General features: G+C 34.5%; 1 protein-coding gene and 1 non-coding gene across 2 annotated transcripts in view; one reads left to right on the top strand and one right to left on the bottom strand.

Annotated features, from left to right (window-relative positions):
• Positions 1-27,637, bottom strand: part of Cntn5 (contactin 5) — a 663,533-nt gene that overhangs the window by 203,482 nt on the left and 432,414 nt on the right. The window lies entirely within an intron of this gene.
• On the top strand, positions 37-167 carry LOC113185394 (small nucleolar RNA SNORA66). The gene has a single exon (XR_003301125.1). It is a non-coding gene; the product is annotated as a small nucleolar RNA SNORA66 (small nucleolar RNA).

Raw genomic sequence — 27,637 nt, 5'->3', positions numbered from 1 at the left:
ACCACATATTGTTTGATATAGTGACTTTGATTCCATGTACAAACTTAATCACTACCTTACCTGATGTTGTAGAAGCTAAGAGAACCAAACTTGCTAAACTAATCATGGTAATAGACATTTATTAGCTTCAGAAGCTACTGAGGTGGCCCATTCCATCCCGTACAGTGTAAATACCCATCTTGCATTTTTTTTAATTGACTACCTAAAAGTTAGAGTTGCTTTCTAATCTTTTACACTTTGATCTATAAATGAAAAAGAATATTTGATTAAGGATTTTTTTTCTTTTTTTTTGCATCATGGCAATAGGACAATATAATCTCATCAATGGTGGGGTTTGGGAAAGTGAATTTAAGAACATAAATAAGTACATGTAATGGAAAGTGGATTATTCAACATCTGTTTACAAAGTCTTTGATCTTTTCAATTGAAATTTAATATTCTATATCCTATTTAGCTATTGTTTTAAAAAACATATTCCTATAATTTACTTAGTTTTGCAAAAAATAATAAATTATGATTCCAAGTGAGTATTAAAAAAAAGGCAAAGATGGGTACATAAATATTTCTATCTTAAAATGGCATAGTATAATGAAACACAAAAAAATAATAAAACAAGGTCTTACACAGTCTTTCAATTTTTCTCTGGTTATATTAATTGAAGTGAAAATATACAAAGTTGAATATAAATTATGATCCACTTTTAAACATGTAAATGCCTGTTTAAACAAAAGTATATTCATTTAGTGGGAAACAAAACCCAAGTGTTAACATTAATAAGCAGAACTCTTTTATATTCCTAATTCAGGTATCTTCATGATGATTGTTCTCGTGATAATTTTCAGGCATAAATGCTTTCAGGGCCAGGAGTGATTTCATCTCCTCTAACCCAGAGATAAGATTTGGAACTAAATCAACTTTTTATCCTTGGTCTCTTCTCATCTGTCTTTTAGTGTCTTCTCTACCTTCCTGCTTTCCTTTTCCTTCCCATTTTGCAGAATCAATCTTCACAGCAAGAATATGCCTTTTACATATTCTAAAGTTGATCACTATATAGATACTGCTTTAGACTCAGGGCGGAGTTATTCTCATATTCTATTCATCCTAAAATTACTTTTCTAGGAAATGCAGAATTCTAAAGAATAATTCCTTTAGGATGTATTTTTGAGTAATTAATCTTGGACAGCTTAGTAAGAACTGTTTTGTTGTCTGGTTACTGGTGAAGAGAAGTTGTACTTTTCCAAATAGTAATTTACATGTAAATAGCTATCACCAAATAGCAACAAGAGCATAACAATAATCATGCAGCTGTTTGCATATCATTTGCTTCTTAAGGACCCCCAAGGAGAAACATAAATGAATAACCATGGGCAAACTGATCTATTTTCTTTTGCTATAGTAAAGCTGTATATGTGTCTAGTGTAACCCATTTCCAGCTGAGAACAGAGCAATACTGTGTTTATGACACTGGACAGTTCCTAGCCAAGCAGAAAAGGGCATAGGATAGTCTCTATAGAGGTTGTGCTCTGCCTCTTATTTGCACAGGAGACCACTCTGTAGCATAAGTAAGTGTTCTTGTCCGGTGGGGGTGAATATGCAAAGAATGTCTTACATCATTTTTTTTAAGCCTGTCTTTTAAAAAGGAGATTAATAGCTTGCAAACTGACAGTTCATATAGAAATATTCTGTAGTTTATGAAATTTAATACCTATGGCTGGCATTTTAAATTTCTATTTTTTTTCTAGATATACAATATAATTTGAAACTATATATAAAGAAAAATATGTGAATAATGTTTTTTAGTTACTAAAAGCTATTTCCATGTCTATTTTATAATTTTTAAATATACATTCTTAATAATTACACACAAGAAACATTTTATAACAAGATAGATATTCTTGAAGAAAAGAAACACATTCTGACCATTAAAATAACTTATTGTATTTAAATGCCTTTGATTATGGTGAATTCTGTCAACCTTGTATGGTCAGGTAATTGGGTAAACCATAAAATATGACACTAATATAAAATCAGTTTCCAAAATGAAAAAGATGTACTAGTTAAAATTCAAAGTAATTACAAATCCTCATTAACTCAGTCCAGCTGAAGACAATAGATAAGTCTAAAATGCTGCCTGGCTTCAAATCAATCCCTTGTTATTAAATAGTTTGCGACCAGTAATTTATTATTGACTCAAAGAGACATTTCAGTTTTACATGAATGGTTTTTTTTTTAATTTCTATGTCCAAAAAATAAGAGACAGTTATGTTTAGAAGACACTATGATCTAATGAAAAGTACTGTCTTTACACTAGCCTTTCACGTCTTTGGTATTGATTACAAGACATTCAGAATCATTCAGAAGGTCAGCAGCTTTCATTCTCGTACAACGAGCAGCAGTGTAGTTCAATGGGAATGAGAAAATCTTGTGTGCAATTCCCCAAAACCTCCATTCAGCAATATAATTATATGAGTAAATTTAAAGTAGTTGTTTTAAAAACACATAATATATGTAAAAGTAATACATATTTTAAAGACAGCTACCATATTTATCTCAGACCATGACTCTGACGAGCTAGATTTCATCTTCAATTTTAACAAACCTTTGTAAATAGAATTATTATCCTGCCCATTACATGGATGATGAATAAAACCTTGAGTTTCATTCAATAAGTTAGATAAAATTTTCCCAGTTCAAACTGAATTCACAATAAGATTCAATTACATAGCTTACATCAATCTCACAGAGCAAGTCAGGATCTCCTATGTAGTCCATCTAATAATGAGACAATATGTATTTTCTTCTGACTCTGAAGCCTTCCTTCAGTTGACACATTCACTTATTTATTCAGGTGAATAATATTCATTTATTGAATAACTAGTGGATTTTGTGTTAAATAAAGTATACATGCAACATGTACTTGTGTGCTGAAATAGAGCACCATTTGAAAAGAAAGTCTGCAAAAGTTAGTGTACTGATTTTTTTTTTTAATAAGATTAGACTTCCAGGTATTCTTAAGTCTTATATTTCTCAAATCTAGTAATCATAGCTGCATCTGCTATGCCCATCACAAAGAGATTTTCAGATGGTAGACAAGACTTTACTAGCATGAGATATTGGAGGTGACCTTGGGCAGAGGGATTGATATTGGTTGAGTATATACTATATGGTAGACATTTTAGATGTACTATTTCATGTAATTGTCTCAGAAATACTTTTTTGGGGGAATGGAAATTATCAGGCCAGGAGACTACATGTTTAGTGTTTAGGGATTTTTAGTTTCTTGAGCCTGTATTTTTTGACATAAATAAACTAATATAATCATAAAGAAGTGGCAGATGGAAATAGCATTATTTATTGCCGCCATTTTATATGAGAGGAACAGAAGTTCGGGGAAGTGATTCACTCAAGGTCAAAAAGCAAATCAGTGTTCAAACTATATTGAGACATAGTAGAACCCAGGTTTTGGAATCCTATCCCCAAATTGGTTTTGGGCAATGGTTATCAGTGGTTTTAATAGGCACACAATATTCTTGTTTAAAATCTATTTTGTTTTCAGAAGTAACATAGCAGGTCTTTCTCTCCAAGAAAACAAGCATGCACTTATCTCTGTATTTCTTGCTGCTTTTATCCCCCTATTCCCCTGCCACCCACTACAAGTTCAGTGGAAGAAGTAGGGCTGGCCATGTGACTTTGATGGACACATTTACTGGCTGGAAAGAAGTCAGAGAAGCTGAGAATTTCTTCACCTGCCACCTGTGATGTGCTTTCAAGGCAGGCAATTCAATTTACACTATTATCCCAAAAGAGCTTCTTGGAAGCTGTTATCCAGTATTTCATTTGCTTTGCTATGTGCCAATGCAATCTTTTTAAAGTAAGTTTAATTCCTGTATTTTGCTTCCTATCAGCCATTCAAACTTGCAAGAAGAAATGTGAAAAAAAATCTACATATGAATAATACAAGACCTGCCTAAAGATGAGATTAGTCAAGAATATATTAGGAATAAAAATATAAATATATTCCCATTATACAGAGAAAATGCAATTATAATAGGTAATTATATTTCTTTCTATTTAGTTCTCAGAAGTCATTTTTAAATATAGTTTAAAACAAACGAACAAACAAACTGGGTTTATACTCTTCTCTCTTCTCAGGGGACCAAGGTTCATAACAAAGTTTTCTTTTCAAAAATTTCCTCTGATAATCAAGCCAATGATCAGTGATATCTGAATATACTGTGCTTGCAATCTTCTAAGTCCAGTTTAAAACTGTTGAACATTTTTTAATTATATAGGACATCTTCCATGTTTCATGGGTGTTTTACAAGTTGCAATTGTCTAACATAAATATAAGTGTGACTTCTTTTGGTTTTGCTTTTGCCCTTGGCAAGGTAAAATGTAGAATATTTTTCTCTATTTTGAAAACTGCTCTTCATAGAATGAAATATGGCTGAATTATGCTGACCTAGCACTCAGAGGGACTAATACTCCGATCTCTGTGTGCTGCTATGGAAGGTTTCCAAATGTGACTTTTGGAATAAGAACAATTCATGCCTGGAGCTCGAGCTTGGGTCAGATGCCAAGAGGTTTAACTGTTATACTGGCTTAGAGATTGTCTTAAGGTACCAGAAGAATGGAAGATCAGCCAGAGGTTGTTCTCTTTCAGAACCAGAAATGGCTTCAGACAGATTCATTTGACACATTGTCTTCTTTATCCCTTTTGCAACCACTGACTGAATTTTTCATATGAATGGTTTGATGTAATATGTGAATATAGAATCAGATATTTTTCTTTATGTAAACCTTTCTGGCTTTTACAGAGTTTTTTTGGCTTCTGAGTTTCAAAAATAAAAATACTTTATAATATTATCCAAAAATAATGTCTAAATTTCCACTTAAAATTTTAGTTCATGTATACAGAAATGGATAAAACAATGTCTCAATTTCCAATAAAATTATATGATTTAAAAAATCACAATATAATTTGAAAATATTTATCTTTCATCAAAATATTGTTGATGTATACTGAGACTATGGTCTTTTTTTTCCCAAAAAGTAATTTTTAAAACTTTGGGGAAATTAAGATAGAAGCATCCTATTTCACTAACCCAACTTCTTTTTTGGAATAAGAACAATTATTCCAAAAATAATTGGAATTACAACCTCTTTGCTACATTAATATGTGGTGAACATTTCTACCTAGGATTTGCCAGATTGGTGCAGGAAACAACATGCTTTGAAATATACTTCTTAATATCTCTCAAGTTTTCTTAATTCTTTATTCTAGGAACAGCATATATAGTCACCACTCAATAAATGTTTTCTGCCACTAGAACAGTGGAATATTCATGATTTTTATTTTAAAAATGTTTTTATTTGTGCATTATAGTTATACATAACAGTTGAGTTCATTTCAGCATAATCATACATGTATGGAATTTACTTTGCTCCATTTCATCCCCCAGTGGCTCCTCTTCATTCCCTGCTCCCACTCTACTGTATTTTGTTTGTTGTTGTTGTTTTGTTAACTGGTACTTTATAGTACATAAAAAGGTGGTATATTTATATATGTACATAGTGTGATTTTTGTCAAATTCATCCCACATTTCCTCTCCTTTCCTGTCCCTCCTCTATTCCACTCAATCTCCTTCCTTGAGTCTACTGACCTTCCCTCTATCCTTCTGAAATTCTACCCCTATATGCCCCACCCCCAATCAATCCTATTAGTTGATAGAAACAAAAAAATACAGCATGTATTGGCTCTACCAGAAAAGCATGGCAATAATCAAAGCCATTATGCTAATAAACTAAAACTAATCTGAATTTATAGACTGGAGTCCTTAGGATGCAATCAGGACATGCAACAATAATTAGAGCTTTATTTCTTACTCTAAACCTATAGCAGTCTTTAAAATTCACTTGGTTCCACTCTGAGATTTGACCACTGGAGAAGAGGTGGTTCTAGACAAATGACTGGTGGTAGAGATTGATGGTATAAGTACTGCCCAGTAAGGGAGACAGAGTATCTAATATCCACAATGAATGCTATCAGTGTTGTCCAGTAATGGTGGATGGAGTGGAGTGGCCCTTATAAAGTGAGACAAAAAGCTGGGCAACCCTTATCTGTCTTTGTAAAAGCATGATAAGCATCAGTATGTACTTCACAGATCAGTTCTGATGAGTGAATGCATTAATTTATAAGCACTTAGCAGAGTGGCTGGTACAAAGTGAATGCTCGTTGTTTGTTTAATGAATGGAAGAGATGACATGTGCACTGATTCTAGAAGAGTGAGAGGGAAATTGCTAAATGGGAAAAAGAGGGATAGTGCTCTAAATTTTAAGAATAGAGCATTTCTCAAGAAGTAAAAAATTTCAGGCAGAAGGAACTACTATAAGAAGAAGCTAAAAAGTTATTCCCAGGTTTGAAGAGCTTTTTACATACTGTACAATGCAGTTTAAACAACAAGCAATGGAGGCCCACTGGCGTTTTCTAATGATGTGATAATCTATCAAGTCATAATTCTATGAAAGAGATAAGAAATTTAAATGTGATAAAATTTTTAAAACATCAAGTTACTTAATGATGAAAATATTTTAAAATTCCTTCTCCCCAAAACTGTTTTGACTATCTTTTAAAATTGATGTTTCGATATATCTTACAAATGCAGATAAATAGAATTGGACTGATAGCAGCAAAAATGTTATAATTTTCAGATCAATTACAGATTGCAGGTTCAGAATCCATGACTATGAATTGCAAAATCTTTCCTTGAGTTTATTCACAGAAATAATCTCAAGAAAAAATTCTTTGATCTGTATATTATGTTTCCAATCAAACTTTGATGTTTCAATAATACAGTAATATCTATTTTTGATCTCATGCAATGGAGCAAAACTTAATAGTTTTGTTTTAAATTGCTAAAAAATAAAACCTTGGATTCATGACAGACAAATAAACACTCTTACTTATAATGCACACAGTTATTGGTGGAACTGGGCTGATACTTCCATGGATGGCACTTTTAGACAGACCAAGAGCAACATATCCAAGAGACCCGTAAGGGTAGAGGTGTAACCTCAAACAACCATACTTAAAAGTTGTGTAGTTGTATAAACGGTAAGTCTCAGAAATCCCCTCCTTTGGCACTCATGTGGTGATGACACAATTCCAGATATATTCTAAAAAGTTCAAATTCAAATCAACTGAATTGTACATATGTGGAAGCTTTTAAACTTGCAAAGAAACAAGAGCTGGGAAGCTGATATATTTTTGCAAATCAATTAGAAGCAATGTGAGATATTTATGTTGATGTCAGATTTGCAGAAAGGTGTATACAGGACTATAGAAGTGTACTATTTATTATGACGGAAATATGGCCCAGGTGGATTAAAAAGGAGGAAAGAAGTATGAAATTCACAAACTGATTTTGTACTCAAATTAATTTTAGCACCAAAAAAGCATTTAATATTCTGACTTTTCTGAGTAATACTCCTGCAGTGACAAGACCCCCTTTTACCATGACCCTCATCCCATTAAGTAAATTTTAATTAGCACTAAGGCTCTGAATGTTGAGTTTTGGTGTTAGCACTTCCAAACTTTCTTTTGTGACTTTAAAGACATAAGATCCTTCTCAGGTACATGGAGGTATAGTGTGCTATTAATAGTGCACTATACCAGTGACATTGGTCTTTTATTTATCAACTTAATCATCAATTGTCAACCAAAAATTTAGTTCTTCAGTGGCATTGCCACTGCCAGGTGCTCAGTTTGCTTATTGTGTTGGACAGCACAAATGCAGACCATTGCATTGATCATAGCTATTATCTATTGAATAGCACTAGAAAGAGGATTAGATTTGATTTTAATAATGAAAGATTAAACAAAGTTAAATAAAGGATATAGTCCTCTACATTTTTCTCTATTAGTATTATCTTTTATAAAGATGTTTGATGAGAAAGAAGTATAGATGATGCTATTTTAATTTTTCTTTCTTTTTTTTAAATTTTTTTTTGGTGGACATAATATCTTTATTTTCATGTCGTGCTGAGGATCAAACCTAATACCTCATACATGCTAGGTGAATGTTCCATCCAAGTTGAGCCACAACTCCAGCCCTCATATACACACATTTATATGTGTGTGTGTATATATATAAATATGTATGTATGTGTTTGTGTGTGTGTGTGTATGGGAGAGAGAGAGAGAGAGAGAGAGAGAGAGAGAGAGAGAGAGAGAGAGAGAGAGAGAGAGAGACACAGAGACAGAGACAGAGACAGACACTCTGTGAACATTGCTGTCCTCTTAAGTTTTTAGTCAGGTACTCTTTTCTCCCTTTAATTATATAATTTATACTTATCTTAAAAGTATATCATACCTAAAAAGAGCATACTACAGGGACAATGCTACATTGATGTTCATAGCAGCACAATTCACAATAGCAAGACTGTGGAACCAACCTAGATGCCCTTCAATAGATGAATGGATAAAAAAAAAAATGTGGCATCTATACACAATGGAGTATTACTCTGCATTAAAAAATGACAAAATCATAGAATTTGCAGGGAAATGGATAGCATTAGAGCAGATTATGCTAAGTGAAGCTAGCCAATCCCTAAAAAACAAATGCCAAATATCTTCTTTGATATAAGCAGAGTAACTAAGAACAGAGTAGGGAGGAAGAGCATGAGAAGAAGATTAACATTAAACAGGTATGAGAGGTGGGAGGGAAAGGGAGAGAGAAGGGAAATTGCATGGAAATGGAAGGAGACCCTCAGGGTTATACAAAATTACATACAAGAGGAAGTGAGGGGAAAGGGAAAAAAAACAAGGGGGAGAAATGAATTACAGTAGATGGGATAGAGAGAGAAGAGGGGAGGAGAGGAGAGGGGGGATAGTAGAGGATAGGTAAGGCAGCAGAATACGACAGACACTAGTATGGCAATATGTAAAACAGTGGATGTGTAACCGATGTGATTCTGCAATCTGTATAAGGGGTAAAAATGGGAGTTCATAACCCACTTGAATCAAAGTGTGAAATATGATATATCAAGAACTATGTAATGTTTTGAACAACTAACAATAAAAATTTTTTTAAAAAGTCATAGCCATAACTTTGAAACTTTCACTTCTTCTTTATCTTTAAACTTAATTGTGCAATTTGATAAATCTCAAAATGGGTTGACTGGTTCTATGTAAAGAAAGAAAAGCCATGCCTCTCTCTATCCTTTCTTATTCTCATTACCCTGGTTTAAGGAATGACAATGTGAGTGTTTAAGTCTCATTATGCCATACAAAGAAGTTAAATGTGACAAGTATCCTACCACAGCTCTGAGTGGGTATCAGAAAACTACAGCTCTAACACTGGACTAATTTAGAATAAACTAAGATAATGTAGGAATGCTTATTACATCTATGATAATTAGTAGTAAGAATCATTAATTCATGTTTTAAAATAGAATTTCTTTACTATTGTCAGTGTGTATATCATCAGATTTATGCATCAGAATGAAGTAGTAGATAATAAACTTTTAATATTAGTATGTATTATGGGACTAAGGATGTAGCTCAGTGGTATGGTACTTGCCTAGCATGTGCAAGGTCTGGGTTCAATCATGAAAACCATAGAAAACAAACAAACAAACCCTTATTACCCATATGGTTTGGATGAAGTCTTGGTCCTCAGTGAAGTAATGTCCAGAGGTGTAGCTTTTTGGAAGTGATGGGTGCAAACCTCATCAGAGGATATGAATGGATGACTGGGAGGAAAGGTACACTATGGGGCATGGTTGAGGAAACAAGGTCACTGGGAGCATTCCCTTGGGGACTGTATCTTGTCCCTGCTTCCCCTCTCCAACTCTACTTTCTGGCTACCATAAGTTGGGCAGCTTTCCCATACTACACCCTTCCACCATGATATTCTGCCTCACTGCAGGCCCAAAGCAATAGAGCCAGAGACCATGAACTGAAACCTCTGAAACCCTGAGCCAAAAATAAACTTTTCCTCCTCTCATTTGTTCTTGTGAGGGATTTTGGTCTCAAAAAAAAAAAAAAAAAAAAAAAGTTAACACACTGTCTAAAACCCACAAGGGATTTTTTCCTCCTCATTCCTGAACATATTCATCGAAGAGTAGCTCCATGCTATGCTGGCTTCTGGGTTCACGCTTTTGCCCTAGGCTGGGTGGCCCATGTCAATTTTGGTGGCAAATAGATGAGAACATGGCAAAAAAGTATGGCTATTAAAACACCTATTCAGAGTCACCCAGGCACTTTCCCCTCATGTTTTATTCATTGGCTAAAGCAAGTCATGTGGCCTTACCTGACTTCAAGTCATCAGGGAGTTACAGTCTCTCTAGTAGCTAAGAAGGATAGAGGCATGGAGTATTTATGAACCTCATAGTCACTATTGCAGAGGGAATGCAGCATTTTAGGAAATATATCACTGTACAACTTTGGTAGAAAACAAGAAAGAGATAAGAAGCTACTGAGTTTATCAGACATAGAAAGATAAAAGACTATTTTATATTATTTATATAAGTGGAAACTTAGTCAAATTTATAAAAATCAAATAATTAAATGGATGCTACTAGGGGCTTGGGTAAGGGGAGGCAGGGAATTATTTATCTATAGGCATACCTTTTCAGTTACAAAGATGAATAAGCTCGAGCGATCTTCTGTACCTATAGTCAACAATCATGAATTATCTATTTACACTGTGTAAGAGGGCAGATTGCAAATTAAGTGTTCTTACTACAATAAAATGAAAATAAAAATTATTTCACTGATAAAAGACTGCAAGAAAGAAAAAGATAATAATATAACATTGCACAGGTAAATGGAGGTACTATTCTTGTCTGCTCTGTTAGATAATGAATAATAGAATGAGACTGAGGATGTTAAACTCTTGAAGAAACCTTTTATTCTGACAACTGCTTCAGGAACAAATATATGTCTTGTTGCCATGCCCCTGGATCACAAAGATAAGGTGGTTGGCTGATATCCTGTCCTGTCTTTTTGAGATTTTGCCTTATCAGTATTTTATTCAGTCTCTCTGTCCTTGGAATTTTGTCACATTCTAAAGTGAATTGCTAACTGAATAATTTAACTGAAACTGAAAGTGGCACCTGTTATTTAAATACTTCAGGGTTGAGTTCCTTAGGAATGCTTGGAATGTACTGGCACCAGTACAGTTCTAAACATGATCCCACAAAATACTCCCCAATATCTGACCTTGGGTATCATTCATAACCATTCTTGGTATTGACAGGTTCCCACATTAAATCTAATGTATTTCTCTTTCTTCCCCAGCTTCCCCCCCCCCAGGTTTACCTATATAACTATATTGAGTTACAAAAGAGAGATAGGGTTACAGATTTATTTTTGGCCTTACATTTCTTATATTGAAACTTTGTGAAGAGCTACTCACTCTCATGAAGGATATGGCTTGAAATATCCTTTAATTCACTCCTCAGTGGGTCGTTGCACTTTCATGAGCATATGCACAAATACTGAAAGCTAAGAAAATAGCATCATTGGTGTTACTGGGGTCTAATGATTTTCAAATAAAACATCCCAGACTGAAGCTACATCAATCCCACATTTCAGTGTTGCTATAGTAAATGGTTGCCCTGACCCAGAGCTTCTGCCAGTCTCTGATTCTGAAGATGCAATCAGATTTGTCACTAGGCATTAATTAAACACAAAGCCCTTCAAGGTACTATTTACAAACAACTATAAATAATCTTTTTTTCTCCTACTGTAGAAAATTAGTCTCTATTATGGGTTGAAAATTACATTAAGAACATTTTCGTTATAGATTATATGGTCTAGAAATAGTTTGTTCCTTTTTCTTCTCTAATGTATTTTATAACATCTAATGAGAAAACATCTCTAAGCTTATGTTTTCATTATGAACTTGAATACATATTGCTTTTAGAAAATTCAGAGCACAGTTTAAGCCTGTATCAGGAAAAATCATAATTCCATATTATAGGAACATTTCGATTTGGCTAAGACTTTTTATAATTGCACTTAAAATGCTACATTTAGTCTGTTTGGTAGTTTTGTTCAAGTAATGTTACTTTGTAAACTGAATGCCATCATACAATTTCATTAAATGCCCCAAATGCAGCATGTTTTCTTAAATTGCTAGTATTTATAAAGAAAATTCTGTTCAGCTTTTGTTTTACCATTCCATTCTAACTGCTATAATATGGACATGAATGATCTGACTTCAAAGCTAACGATAAAGAAGAAATGAATTCCTTGGATCCTATCATGAAGATGAAAAAGCAGATTTTACATTCTTCTGCATATTTTGTGCTTTTAAGTTGTGCCCTTGCTACTTTTTGTCTTTATCTCTGAATGCTCATTTGAATAGTAAAACCTATCTGAAATAAGTTGAACTATATACTATCATTTTTTCTTTCTTATTAATAGGAGAATTATTGAGTCAAAATTAGTAATTTTGTTAGTGGAAAAAAAAAATGATAGGAGTGTCCAGAGCCAGGGTCATTTCAATGAGTAAACAGAAAAAAGAATTGACCTTGACCCCAGGAGTGTTTTTCAGTGTTCTTAAAATACTATCATTGAGAGATTCATTCTTTTCCCTGAAAATCATCCTAGTGCTCTTTGTGATTTTATTTTATAGTATGCTTTTTCTTAGTGATGAGAGGCCACAGTCGCATGTCATTACTGGACAGCGGAGAATTGAGAATTGGGTCAAGGGTGTTGAAATATCAGTATAGAAGGATAAGAAGTATTTCTCTATACAGATTTTCAATTTTTTTCTAAAGCCAGTTCTGACTATCATAATTCTGTATAATAAACATAGAGCCATTATGTTGCCACATTATTCTAATCTTCTACATAGTAGTGTGTTACTAATTGCAAATTATTGAACTTTAATATGAACGGCATAGAATGGTAAGGAAATGTACCTTTTCTATACACATACTAGTTGTGGGGTTGGTCACTTTACATATATAATAATTAGAAATTAATCAAAATAGTCATATATGTCACAAAGGAAGAATAGAAGACATTATAAAAATATATAATAGCAAACTCAAGAAGCTGAAGAGGACACATTATAAGGATTGAAGGAGAAAGAATTTCAAACATTAATTTTTGTACCCACACTGCTTGTTTTTTATAGGATTTTGATAGAACTAAGGGAAGGAGTACTATATGTATTTTTTACGTTCACTTAGCAAGTGTATATTGAAGCTTTTGCTGAAAATACATTTCCCATTTGAGCCTCTCATTCACAGCCATCTCTCCCACACCTGTTAGTCCAGTGATGTCTTCATAAAGCCAAATTATACACAGAATTTTATTTATTCTTTTGCTGTATAGCATTGACCCCATTGCATTCTATCCAACCTCAAAAACATGTTAGACACTACTAGAAAACCTAAAAAGTGTTCCTGTTCTCCATAAGATCAAGCATAGTCCTCAACCTGGCTTTTAGGGAGCCCAAATTGTGATCGCAAACTCTTTTCCTAATCTTTGCTTTATTTGTACACAAATCTTCATTTCCAGTCAAGTCCATCAAGAGTGCTCTTTACTAATCCTGCTTAGCCTTCTCTTCACTGGGAAACATCTCCCACTCTTCTCCACTAGGGTCAATCCTACTCAGTTTTCCAGGTTTCACATAAAATAAACTTCCTTTCCTATGAGATATGCTGTATTACTTTTATTAATAGTTAGGCATTAAATAAACAACCATGCATGTATATATATGTACATTATGTACTTATATGTTAAGTTACATTTATATGCATATATATCACTAGATTATTTGATCTTTGAAAATAAAAAAAATTCTTTTATAAACTCTATTGTTTTATATGTAAGTTTTTCACACAATTTTGTTGGTGAATGTTTTTGTGTTAATACAGGGGAAAAGCAACAGAAATTACCAATGATCCAATGACAGTGGTATACTTCAACCCATCTATATAATAAAATTTTTTGTTTGGCTTTCATCAGCCTTTAATTCAGTTCTTAAAATTGCCTGTCAGTATGGTTTCCAAACATTTATTAGATTCTATGTACTTTGGCCTAATTTTAGGAACCACTGAGATGTTTAGATTAAAAAAACATACACACATAAAACTCTAGCTGCAACATCTGGAAACAAGCCTTCAATTCCATAATCTAGTGCACCCTGGGATTTGCTGGAATTGTCATAATTAGAATATTTTAATATTGTTCATACCATGAAGTTTTTTCATTAAGTCTATTGACCTCATGCTAAGATAGAAATTATTTTTAATAAATAATAATTTATCTACCAGTTATCAGAAACTTTTATATTTTACACTAGGGGCTTTTATTTTCCTCAAAATCTGCAGGATATCTGGCATAAAGGAAATAAAATGCTAATTTACTAAGAAGTATGTAAGCAAGACAGGAGTAAGGGAAAAGTGGTCTTGGGGATACTTTTATTAGTCTAAGTTTATTATTAGTCTACTTTGTTAATGTCTAAGCTATGTTCACAAAATAATTATTATAAGTACACTTCTAAAAACTACTAAATCTGTTTTTTTTTAAACTTTAAACTTAGGCATAAATATGACAGTAGTTAATGTATTCCAAATGCCAAAAAATTAAATTGTTTGTATTGACTTATCTTTAGAGATAGTCAAAGATTTTCCTCCAAAGTAAAATTTTATATAGAATATTTCACATGTTTTTGACAACAGTAGGATCTTTGCTTTCACACTGTTTGGATGGGGACATCATGTCACCTTATGATGAAAGGGGGCGGGGGCATCGTGGTGACAGACAGACATGCATTATTTTATTTTTCTTGTTACCAGAAATAATTTAAGGTTATGTTATGAACAAATACCTATGGTCAAATATGGATAGCCTTACTATCTTCTAAACAAATGCATTTCATTGTTATACATTCAAGCAGCAATAGATGGTATTTTGCGGGGGCGGGGGGGTCAGGATGGTTTAAAACAAATGATGTTCAGTTTAAACTGCAAGTTTACTTAATATACCGGTTCTAGTATATATGCTCTTGTTTCTTAAGCTCTAATTATATAGTTTTCTTCAAATATTTTACATATTTTTTTCCTACCATTTCTGCCAAATGCCCAAATTCAAGGAAAGTTAATCTTTGGTAAGGCATTAGAGAGAGAGAATTTCACATCACACAGTCTGCTATTCTCTGATTTCCTGGCACTTAAGTGTGACTAGTAGAGTGGAAGCGAATATGGCAACTGCTACTCCAGGTATGGTCCATTAAAACCCCCATTCTATTTTCCTTGTTGTGAATTGATGCAAAGATAGCAGCTGCACAACTTACAAGACCTGAGTCCCTGATTCCCTCTTTGCAAGACAGCCACCATCTGATTAGCAACACTGGTTTGAGCTTTATATGAGCTGATAATCATATTCATTAATGGTGAGCCTTGTGATTCCATTAAAAAGCATACTTGGTGCATAATCAAGCATTACTGTTCCACTATAAAGTATAGCCAAATGTTGTGAGAGAGAGATTGACTAAGAGACGTTTCTCTTTAGAGAATGTGAATGTCTTAAAAATTTACCTTGAAGCATGAGGATGTGCTGCTGCATGAATGTTGGACACTTCTTAGAAATGCAAAGGCCTGGCTGTGAGGATTTGGGCTTGAGTTGGAACCAGAACACTAAAGGGGGAGTGGAAGGGCTGAAAGGCCTGGGAGGGTGGACCTGCCTGCATAGTGTATTCAATGGAGGGAAGAAAAAGCAGGAAGGAGGCCAAATAGAGAATAATTTCTGAATATTCAAAAGGCTGACTCAGAACATCAGGTGATACAGTGGGAAAGTGTCATGTTTATGATCTTATAGCATGAGTCCTTTCCTGTAATGGATTGTACCTGTAAATGTTTCATACCTTCTGGAATATTTGAGGAGACCATAAACCAGTGAACACTTCAAGCTGTGAGCTGTGTTTCTGCTATAGAGGTATAGAAGTATGAAAGCATACTTCCAGAAGACAAGCATCCTCAGGCATTCTCAGATTTACTGAAAATCTCATAGGGGTCATAATTTGCTTCTTGCTTGCAAAGGAAGCACTGTGTATCTGGCCATAGTGGTACAACATATTCTCTGACTTAAATCTCAGCCTGTGTATATTTCTTAGAAACCGCTAAAACCTAGATGTTCTGCTGCCTGGAATCTTTTTCATGACAGGAAGTTGATAGAAACTGATGAAGTCAAAATAACTCCTTTGTTCTAGTCTCTCCCCCTCCCCTAGCAGCAGATTAACCCTGGGGAAGATGACCCAATCCTTTTGGTTTAAGTAATCATTTTGAACAGTTAGCCCCTGAGTGTTTCTCAATGGCCATTTAGGCAGTATGAAACCTACTTTCCAGTTGCTATGAAGAGAATATCTGCTTCAATCAATGCAATATACACTGTCCTGCCTATAGTTATGGGACTACTGCAAGAAGACTTTCTTTTCTAATTTTATTGACTAGTGTAAAATAGTATCTTGCCAGCTAGTTCTTGTGAAATATAATGTGAAGATTCTAGGATACAGATATGAACACTTACACAGGAGAAAACAGGGAAATAAACACATGATCAGGTTGTAGAACAATATTATGAATGGCTAAATTAGCAAATTCAGGTACAAAACTAGTAGAGATAAGATACAGTAGTATTGCAGGGTTCATCTAGATGCACATTATCACTCATCTATTCTCCTCAATAAAAACCCCTGATAGTATACTTGTCTACTCATCTATGTAATCTATTTAGTTGACAGTTGCCTTTATCTAAGGATAAATACTGTTAACACTTCACTATATTTTTCCTTTAATATAATCAGGATTGAGTTGATGACATATGCAAAGTGTCTAGTCTAATTCTTTGTTTCTAGTGAGTATCCATCAAAAGATGTTATATATGATCATTTGTTCTGTAACTTGCTGTTCTGATACTTAACTATACTGAACACCTGAAAGCTATTCTTTTAAAAAAGTGACATTTTTTCTGCCTTGTCTGCTCTGAGCTGTTTGTTTTTTGAAAATAAAGTGTGAGAAGCCATTAATTGCACACTTTCAGTTCTATTTAACAAAACAAACTAAATTATAAAATAAATTTCATGACTTGGGAAAGATTTCCACAATTTCAACTTACTTTGTAATTTCAATCTTTATATTTATCTGCTCTAAGTTAAAGATCTCTGTAACCTATGAAAGTTGCTGAGTGTCAGTCCAGGGCTATTCACATTTCAAAAGACTTTCTAGTAGAAATTTCCCCCAAATTGAAGAGGTGGTAATTATAGTTTCCGTTTCCCTTGTAGTATCTATAGGCACTGCTAGGTAGAGTACAAGTAATTAAAATAGACTCTATTCTTCAACCCCACACCGACTGGAGCAAAGTAGGATTTATAGGATTATAAAGGTGAAGAGGTTCATGGATGAAACACCCAGCACCAAGTGTAGAATAGTGTTATTAAAAATGAGTTTTCAAAGTAAAAGGAAATAGCTACATCAAACTTCACCTCATGGAGGCAAGGTTAGAGTGCTATAAACACTTGGAATGCTTTTTTTTTTTCCCCTGGCTTTAACAAGAAAAATATAATAAGTGTTCAAATTTCCATTACAAGGTTGTCAGAGCAAAATTAGTACATGATGCGCTCCAAGACATGGATTGTTCAGAATTTACCAATGCGTGAAATCAGAATTAGGCAGAACGCTAGAATCAGGAGGAAAACTGGCAAAGACTCATTTGTAACTACTGAAGTGTCAACAACAATATTAACATTTTTAACAAGTTTTAAGTTTAAGGTAAATCTACAGGGCATTAGGAATGTACACATGCTAATTAGTCTTGCTTATTGATTGGCAGCTATTGCTCACATTTAAAAAGATCGCACTTTAAAAATAAAACATGGATTAAAATAGTGTACAGCACATGTGCAGAATGAGTTGAAGGTATCTGACTCAGTGGCCTTATCTTCACGTTAGTTTAATCAGAAGTTAGAGCTGGAAACCCAAGTGTGTTATTTCAGATCAAAGGGAAATGACATCTAGAAATGAAGTAAATTGTCAAGGAAGCTATGGGGGAATTCTTATATTGAGTGAGAGTAAGTCGACATTTAAACCTCAAGATGTGATTGTTCTGTGTCTTGTCCAAATTCTCACAGCTAGTTAAAAACAGAATTCACATTTACTAATTAATTACACTATTTAGTGCTAATGTGTGGATTGCTGGTAACAGACAAGTAATGTCACTTATAATGGACAATAGTAACTGGCACTAATTAACTGGAATCCTTCCCTCTTTATACCCCTGGAAAAATAAAACATATAAAAATATAAATTTTAGTAATATCTCTTAGTGAAAGTGTTTTTTAACAATTTCCCATCAATCTTAAGATTTTTTTAATATATCCCAAATTACTCTTCAGTTTTTTACCTCCTTACTTTTTTTGATCCTTTTTTCCATTTTGTTTGACCTCTGGAAAACTGCCTTTTCAGTTCTATCTCCCACTTGTCTTATTCCACAGGATCTCTTTGTGCTTTTCAATCTTTTATTCTTTCTATATTGTGGGTACTTCCTTAAACCTGTCTTGTGCTTGTTAACATACATATACCTTATTATGTCTAGGGTCGGGGTGTTCAAGTCTCAGTCTTTAACCAGAGGTTCTGTGTTGGATCCCTAGTTGGTGGCCATTCATTTCAAAACGAAGTACTTTTTCCCATGAGGCACCCAATACCAAATAAACTTCATATTCCTGATAGAACCTGTAACTCTTGTCTCATTGTATTCTCTGTATCTAAAAGAATCCATACATTAAACACATTCAATAATAATAATAATAATAATAATAGTAATTATTATTATTATTATTATTAAGCAAACAGTAGTGGAAAAGCAGTTGTTGTAATTAGTCCTAGTTAGGGGAAAAAAGAGAGATACATTAAGGACACTTTTAGGAGGCTTGAGTAGGTAAGGAGATTGGAATCATGAAGGATACATGAGTATATCAGAAGTTCAATGACCAAGCAGAAGCAGCCACCTAAGCAAAGACAACAGAATCCAATGGGATGTAATAAATTCATTCAACATAAGAAGTATCAGTGCAAAGAAAGACATGATTGAGTGGTGAGAAGTAAGGCTGAAAAAATAGATTGTCCCTCCCTATAAAAACAGAAACTCAAAACACTGGAGATTGAAATGGAGCAAATTGCATTACATGCATGTATGAATATGTCAGAATGAACCCCACTATTATGTTTAACTATAATGTACCAATAAAAATGTAAAAACTATGAATACATGATTCTCATTATTTTTAGGCACTTTCTTTCCTCCCTATTCTCACTGCCAGAATATCATGTCTGTTTAGTGGGAGTGCTTTTGTTGCTGGTCTTTTCCACTAATCTTTGATAAATGTCACTTTTACATGTTCCTCTTTTACACATGTATACTGAGACGACAAGTGTACATCTCTCTGCTTCTTTTCAATCATCATCAGGTCATTTCAAATCTCCATCCTTGTCCATTATTTTATTCATGTTAAAGTCATATCTCAGGAAAACTGATATTTTCCTTTTATTCAATGGACATATTATTTTCTTTAGCTGAAATATCTTCTCCTTTTCTTCTGATGAACCAAGTCCTACCTCTCTAGGACTGGTGAAAGACCTACTTCTTTTGTGACAACTTTTTTGATGACCTATCAGTGTTTTATCAGTATGGATACAGCAAAGTGGGGAATCCATCTTACCCATTGTTTAAGCTCATCTAGTCTAAGAAGATGCCTAAGTTTAAGCTGTAAATTTAGGTAGGAGAAATTGCAGGTTGGGCAAACCAATAGCTGGACATTTCCTTTTCTCAACAGCCAAGTCTTGTCATTAAACATGTTTGCCAAGTTCTGGGAAAGATGCAGGCTGTTCTGAGCATGGAGAAGCTATCATACAGTTACCAGAAGGCAAGAGGAAGTCCAAAATACTCTTTTTCTTTATATAACATTTTGCTCAGAAACCATATCTTTAAATTTTGATAAATTTATTTTTAACCAATACATAAAAACATAAAATGCTTATATTAAGAGGGTAATGTTATGTTTCAACACATGTATACATTATACCATATTTGAATCAGGTTAAACACATTCATCTCATAAAACTAAATTAATCATTTCTTTATGGTGAAAACTTTCAAAATATTTTCCAACTGTCTGAAATGTACAATTCATTGTTGTTATCTATGGTCACCCTACTAATAAACAAAGACTGTTTGGGTACCTACCATGAGCCAGGCAACAGTAAATAGTCCCAGATTCTAACCTCAAAGAGTTTATGGAATAATGGATGACTAGACAAACATTTTACAATAACAGGTGCTATGATAGAAACACGCAGAATCCTGGCTTAAAAGGGAGGGGCTGAGTCAAGGAAAGCCTTCCAGAGGGATTGAGGCTTAAGAAGAGTTCCCTGGATGAGTGGAAATGTAGATATATATGGCAAACCATATCAGGATACCAGCTATAGCCCCATTCTCCCTCGAGAGAGAAGTTTATGTTACCCCTTTTTAAATAAACCCTACTTTATATGCTTGCCTAAGTGTGCTTCTCCAATGTTTATACTTCAACATGTGGGGAAGCAGGACTGGTCGGCGGTAACTGGCAGTATCAAATTTGGAGATTCCACCGGGATCTACACCAAGGTAAGCTCTTCTCCATGTACCCCACACCTGTTTGAGGTGCATCTTTCTGACTCTTTCATTTTAGAGGATGATGGGCACCTATTGGCTATTTAAATGCGGTTAGTGCAGCCACCCCTTTTCAAGACTCAGGTGAAAGGTTTCCTGGAGGAGGCAGCTCTCAATCACCTGTTTAATACAGAGCAGGCATGTTGGGTTTTGCCAAAGCCACTTCATACACTTCTGTCCAGGCCCAGAGAGCAACTGGTGTGGGTACTCAGGGTCCCTAGTCTTGATTTGCCTTGTATGCATGAAGGTGGATGAAGGAGTTATGGAACAACTGCAGAATTTCTGGCCTAGGCTACACTCAGGAGAAAATCCTAAGGTTCCTTCTCTGGAAACCCCTCCTGATTGCCCTAAGGGGTATGTAAGGTGATCCATAGGTGAATGGCACTGAGAGAAAGCCTCAATTACATTTGCCTCTGTGCAGGCCAGGACACTCTGCACCCCTGTATCCATTCCCTCCTGGATGCTCCCTTCCTTTGCTAATCAGAAACACTAGCAAGTCAGATTGTAGGACTGAGAGAAAGACATGGGATGATCAGTAAGAAAACATCCATATTTCTTTTGTTCACATAGTTAGCCTTCACAAGCCAATTTAAAATCTCCCATTATTGTTCCTGTATTCAGAGGTTCTTAATGTATTTTAAAAAAGTGCTGCAGGAGGGAGGCACTCTTTTAACCAACCCCTGCCACAAACTCTTCTGGAAAAGGGTGTTTAACAACCAATAGATGTTCCCTTTACCCTCAGGAGATTCGTTTAGTCTATAGGACAACAATTAGGCACATAAGGTTATGACACATAAAATTATCCTTTTCTTTTTAATAATCAGGAGGAGCAATACTGTCAGGGAGGAAGGCAGTAATGCCCTTAACTCTGAATCCTCCCAGGGTCTCTGGCACAGGGCATTCTGGGACCCTAGCACATTGTCAAAGGAGGCCAGAAATAACTTTGGCAAGGCTAGGTGAGGACAGACAGATTTTCTGGACTGTAATGAAGCTCAAGTTTAGGGAGATGTCCCTAATATATTGGATAAAGAGTTTTCTCTGATGTGGGAGAAAACTTGAATTTTCCATCACTCAGGTGGGAGCTTCTCTCTCAAGTCAGTTTGTACATTGACCGCTAGTCTACATCCTGGGAAAATACAAATGATCAGGAAAAGTGCCTTATTTTCATGTGTTGTTAGGCCTAACCTCAATGTCTACCATGAGAGAAGGCCTTAAGGAATCACTTACTGAGGAAGAGAAATCAAGGGGACCCCCAATTTAAAACAAATAAGAACAAATTCAGGGAGATTTTTGGAGTATATAAATAAATAATTGGGATGTTTCAAAACTTATGCCAGGTGCTTGATCTCACATGGAAAGATATTATATTTTTACTTAGCCAAACTTTAGCCTCCTAAGGAGACGACCCTAAAGCAAGTAGCTAAAGAATCTGGGGATGAACCTATATCTTGACCATGCCGCAGCATCACAAACTAGAAACAAACAAACCTAATCATTAATCTGTAGCACAGGCAATTTTCAGAATCAATCCTAGCTGGGAAAGAAATGATAAACAGGATGCTTGGAAGATTACACACTTCTAAATGTTGGTCCTTAAAGCCCTAACTATTCCAAGGTCTCTGAAATTACTCAGGGCCCCCAGGAAACCCCTACTTTTTTCATGGAGAAACTCAAGAAGACAATAAAAACACACCACCCTAAATCCTGAATCCATAAAGGGCCAACTACTTTTAAAGAATAAATTTACCAAAAAAGTTTACTCCTCCTCCTGAGTTATGAACAGGTTTTGGAAGCCTTTAAGACATTAAAACAGGGCCTTATTTTGAGACCCTGTTCTTAACTTACCTATGGAGCAAATTTAACCTGTTCATCACTGAGGCCCTAGGAATGGTCATACAAAATAATGGATCTGCTCAGTATGGAGCTTAACATTGTAGCTTTGTTCTCAAAATTAGTAGAAAATAAGGTATCATAATTTTCAACATCCAAACCATCCAGTTACCAATTAGAAAAAAAAAAAAAAAAAAAAAACATGGTTAAAATGCCTTAGTCTTGAGGTTTCTGCTCAGAATAGCAGTTTTCCCGGAAATGAGGACAACTACTCCATTCACAATATCCCCCCAAAAAATAAAATACTTGGGAATCAACCTAACAAAAGAGGTGAAAGATTTATACAATGAAAATTACAGAACCCTAAAGAAAGACATTGAAGAAGACCTTAGAAGATGGAAAAATATACCCTGCTCATGGATAGGCAGAACTAACATCATCAAAATGGCGATATTACCAAAAGTTCTCTATAAGTTCAATGCAATGCCAATCAAAATCCCAACAGCATATCTTGTAGAAATAGATAAAAGAATCATGAAATTCATATGGAATAATAAAAGACCCAGAATAGCAAAAACAATACTAAGCAGGAAGTGTGAATCAGGCGGTATAGCGATACCAGACTTCAAACTATACTACAGAGCAATAGTAACAAAAACAGCATGGTACTGGTACCAAAACAGGCGGGTGGACCAATGGTACAGAATAGAGGACACAGTAACCAATCCACAAAACTACAACTATCTTATATTTGATAAAGGGGCTAAAAGCATGCAATGGAGGAAGGATAGCATCTTCAACAAATGGTGCTGGGAAAACTGGAAATCCATCTGCATCAAAATGAATCTGAATCCCTATCTCTCCCCGTGCACAAAAGTTAACTCAAAATGGATCAAGGAGCTTGATATTAAATCAGAGACACGGCATCTGATAGAAGAAAAAGTTGGTTATGATCTACACGCTGTGGGATCGGGCTCCAAATTCCTCAATAGGACACCCATAGCGCAAGAGTTAACAACTAGAATCAACAAATGGGACTTACTCAAACTAAAAAGTTTTTTCTCAGCAAAAGAAACAATAAGAGAGATAAACAGGGAGCCTACATCCTGGGAACAAATCTTTACTCCACACACTTCAGATAGAGCCCTAATAACCAGAATATACAAAGAACTCAAAAAATTAGACAATAAGATAACAAATAACCCAATCAATAAATGGGCCAAGGACCTGAACAGACACTTCTCAGAGGAGGACATACAATCAATCAACAAGTACATGAAAAAATGCTCACCATCTCTAGCAGTCAGAGAAATGCAAATCAAAACTACCCTAAGATACCATCTCACTCCAGTAAGACTGGCAGCCATTAGGAAGTCAGACAACAATAAGTGCTGGCGAGGATGTGGGGAAAAGGGCACTCTTGTTCATTGCTGGTGGGACTGCAAATTGGTGCAGCCAATTTGGAAAGCAGTATGGAGATTTCTCGGTAAGCTGGGAATGGAACCACCATTTGACCCAGCTATTCCCCTTCTCGGTCTATTCCCTAAAGCCCTAACAAGAGCATGCTACAGGGACACTGCTACATCGATGTTCATAGCAGCTCAATTCACGATAGCAAGACTGTGGAACCAGCCTAGATGCCCTTCAATAGATGAATGGATAAAAAAAATGTGGCATTTATACACAATGGAGTATTACTCTGCATTAAAAAATGACAAAATCATAGAATTTGGAGGGAAATGGATGGCATTAGAGCAGATTATGCTAAGTGAAGCTAGTCAATCTTTAAAAAACAAATACCAAATGACTCCTTTGATATAAGGGGAGTTAACAAGGACAGGGTAGGGATGAAGAGCTTGAGAAGAATATTTACATTAAACAGGGATGAGAGGTGGGAGGGAAAGGGAGTGAGAAGGGAAATTGCATGGAAATGGAAGGTGATCCTCAGGGTTATACAAAATGTCATATAAGAGGAAAGGAGGGGTAAGACAAGATAATACAAATGGAAGAAATGATTTACAGTAGAAGGGGTAGAGAGAGAAAATGGGAGGGGAGGGGAGGGGAGGGGAGGGGAGGGGAGGGGGGATAGTAGAGAATAGGACAGACAGCAGAATACATCAGACACTAGAAAGGCAATATGTCAATCAATGGAAGGGTAACTGATGTGATACAGCAATTTGTATACGGGGTAAAAGCGGGAGTTCATAATCCACTTGAATCAAACCGTGTAATATGATGTATTAAGAACTATGTAATGTTATGAATGACCAATAAAAAAAAAAAAAAAAAAAGAATAGCAGTTTTCCCAGCTCCTTGCAGACCTCTGCCAGGACTTACATTGAAATGCAAATAGAAGAATCCTGCAAGCTCAGTAGGAGACTGATCTGAGGCCCAAGAAGAAAAAAAAAAAAGTAAAAGCTTCTTATCTGAACTCAAACTAGACTAAACTAAAATGTAAATTGTATGATATTTTACTAATTACTGGCTGGTCATTTTTTTTTTTTTTTAGGAGTCTTGCTTTTTCTTAGATTCTGTATTTTTTTTTTTTTTTTTTTTTTTTTTAGCTCATGATTTTGATCTTACAGACTTAGGTTAATGTTCTTCTGATTGGTCCTTTTTTATTTATTTTTTTAAATTCAACTATGAAGTTTTTAAACATTGCAATGGAGATTTCACCTGCAAAAAGCCACAAGGACTTTACCATTGTGTTATGTGTGCACACCTGTGTTATGTGTTGTATGTCTATATGTGCATATGTCCATATATCATGTACATGATATGAAAATTGGCAGATATATAAGTAATCATACAATTTAAAAAGTGGATCTAAATACTTTTAATTCACGTGATTTAAAATGGTTTGATTTAAATTGGGTAAAAAGATGAAAGTAAAGTTGTCTTTAAAATTAAACTCAGTCTCTCTAGGTGGTCAAAGAACTAATAAAATGTTTATGTCTATAAGTTGTCTAATATCTCTTGGTCCTAGGACTTTTCTTCAATAAGGAAGGAATTGCTGATACTGTTCAATACACTTGTCGGATATTTTGGAAAATAAGTAAAGTTGATTTGACATGGGATTACTCATAAATATGAATAATTTTGTTAGACATCTGATTAATTTACAAAGTTAAAATGCTAAATGTTAGACATACCATCAGGTACTCTTAACTTCTTGAATTCCATTGGGTAATATTATTGATGTTTTCATAAATTGGCAAATGAAGAAAAAAGGGATTTAAAGTTGCTTTGTCATCACTGAAAAATGTTACTAAAAATTTAAAGTCCCAACAGGTATAATTCTATATACTTAAACATCGTGTTTTCATGAAATGGTAAACAGATGTGATTCTATATACAAAGGTTTATAGAAGATTTCTATGTACAAAGGTCCAAAAGTTTCAAGTGGTCCAATTAAGAGTACTGTAAATAACATAAAATATTTCTTTTTATTAAAATGAAACAATTTGCCTAAATTCAGAAATTTACAAGGACTATTTCAAAATCTGAACAGAAAAGGAGGTTAATAGATGGGAAGGAGAAGTTAGAAGGTTCTAGGTATGAAAACCATATTTAATAGAAGGAAAAGAAAGTGTTTCTGGATAAGAAAGTATGTGATGAAGCAAATAAATGGGTTTAAATAAATGATAAAGGTCTGTATAAGTTTGTTTTTACAATCAGTCATATGTTAAAAGGACAAAAATTTCTTAAAACATTAATTAACCCATAATATTGTGTTTATTATGTTTTGGGTTTTTTTCTAGAGCAAGTAATCTTAAGGAAATTAAACAACTGGTTAAATAAGAATGGTTATTTTAGAGCATTGTACTATGTTATTTCTTTAAAAGCTAAATTTGGTTAATATGAAAACATCAATATAATCATGGTGCTATTACTCTTCTTTGTATATTAAATGTGTTCATATCTTCCAGGAATACAAGTCTTTAAGGTAGAAGCTTTAAAAGAACATTTTATCAAGCTGATGTTCTTCAAAATAAAGCTGTATGGTAATTTTAGGCTTATAAGAATAACATATTGGAGATTTTTTTAATATCATTTAATGTTCTATAACTGGAGTTGTTATCAATATGATATATAAAGTTTTATTTTACTTTTTACACTGGGGTGCATTTAAATGTATTTTTAAGTTAATGAGAACCTAATCTATGTAAAGGTCAATATTGTAAAACACAAGCATTTTGCTACTTTTCCACAAAAGGTTAAACGTGCTCAGCCTTTCTTTAATTCATGTTTTAAATGTAACATCATATTACATTAGCTAATATTCATGTGACCTTGAGCAACAATATATGTAAACTTTGTAAAATGATATTTAAGAAGCAAAGATCAGCTTCATAACTAGAACATTTAAGATTTATAAAGATTTATGAAGAGCCCCTCCTTACCTAAGGTTCTATGTCCCATCTTACTACATGTCAGAAATACTCCAAAGTAGGCCATATTTCAGTTCTTTTAAAGTTGTGTTCAAAAGATTGACTTTTGTTAAGATTCCTAGGATCTCAAACAGGGGATATAAAAATTCAAGGTAGCTATTATAAAAACTAAATGTTTTTACTCTTGTTACGTTTATTTTGTATTTTCCTTAAAACCTGTCGAAATGTTGCCTGTTAATGTTTTGCAGAGGTATTGCTTGAAGAACACAACCTGGGTTAATTTAAGATAATAAGCCATCACCTACAGGACAGATAGGATAATACAGACCCCAATTAATAGAAAGGGTAAATGACTGTAAAGTTATAAACATTAAAGTTAAAGCCCAGTGCTCTTAATTTAAGACTGGTGAGACTGATTTGCTATATGTTTAAGGTCTAGACTTAGAAGTCAAAATTAAATTAAAAGGGCCAAGAAAACCAATATTTGGCTCTTGCCCTCCAGGTCAGTCTGAATCCAGGGAATAGGAAACTTCTCTAAAGAGCTTTGCAACTCTGGACCACATAACTTCCTGATCAGGGAGATTAATGAGACTCCTGGAGACAAGAGAGTCCATCAGTGCACTTGCTATGAAGAGGAGGATCATTGGAGAAGTGAGACATCCCTCATGCTTCCAACGAAAGCCACATGGTCAAG

This window comes from Urocitellus parryii, chromosome 4 (assembly GCF_045843805.1).
Source record: "Urocitellus parryii isolate mUroPar1 chromosome 4, mUroPar1.hap1, whole genome shotgun sequence".
In the NCBI taxonomy this organism is placed as follows: domain Eukaryota; kingdom Metazoa; phylum Chordata; class Mammalia; order Rodentia; family Sciuridae; genus Urocitellus; species Urocitellus parryii.
The sequence above is the reverse complement of the archived record's forward strand: the minus strand, read 5'-3'. Positions and strand labels throughout refer to the sequence as shown.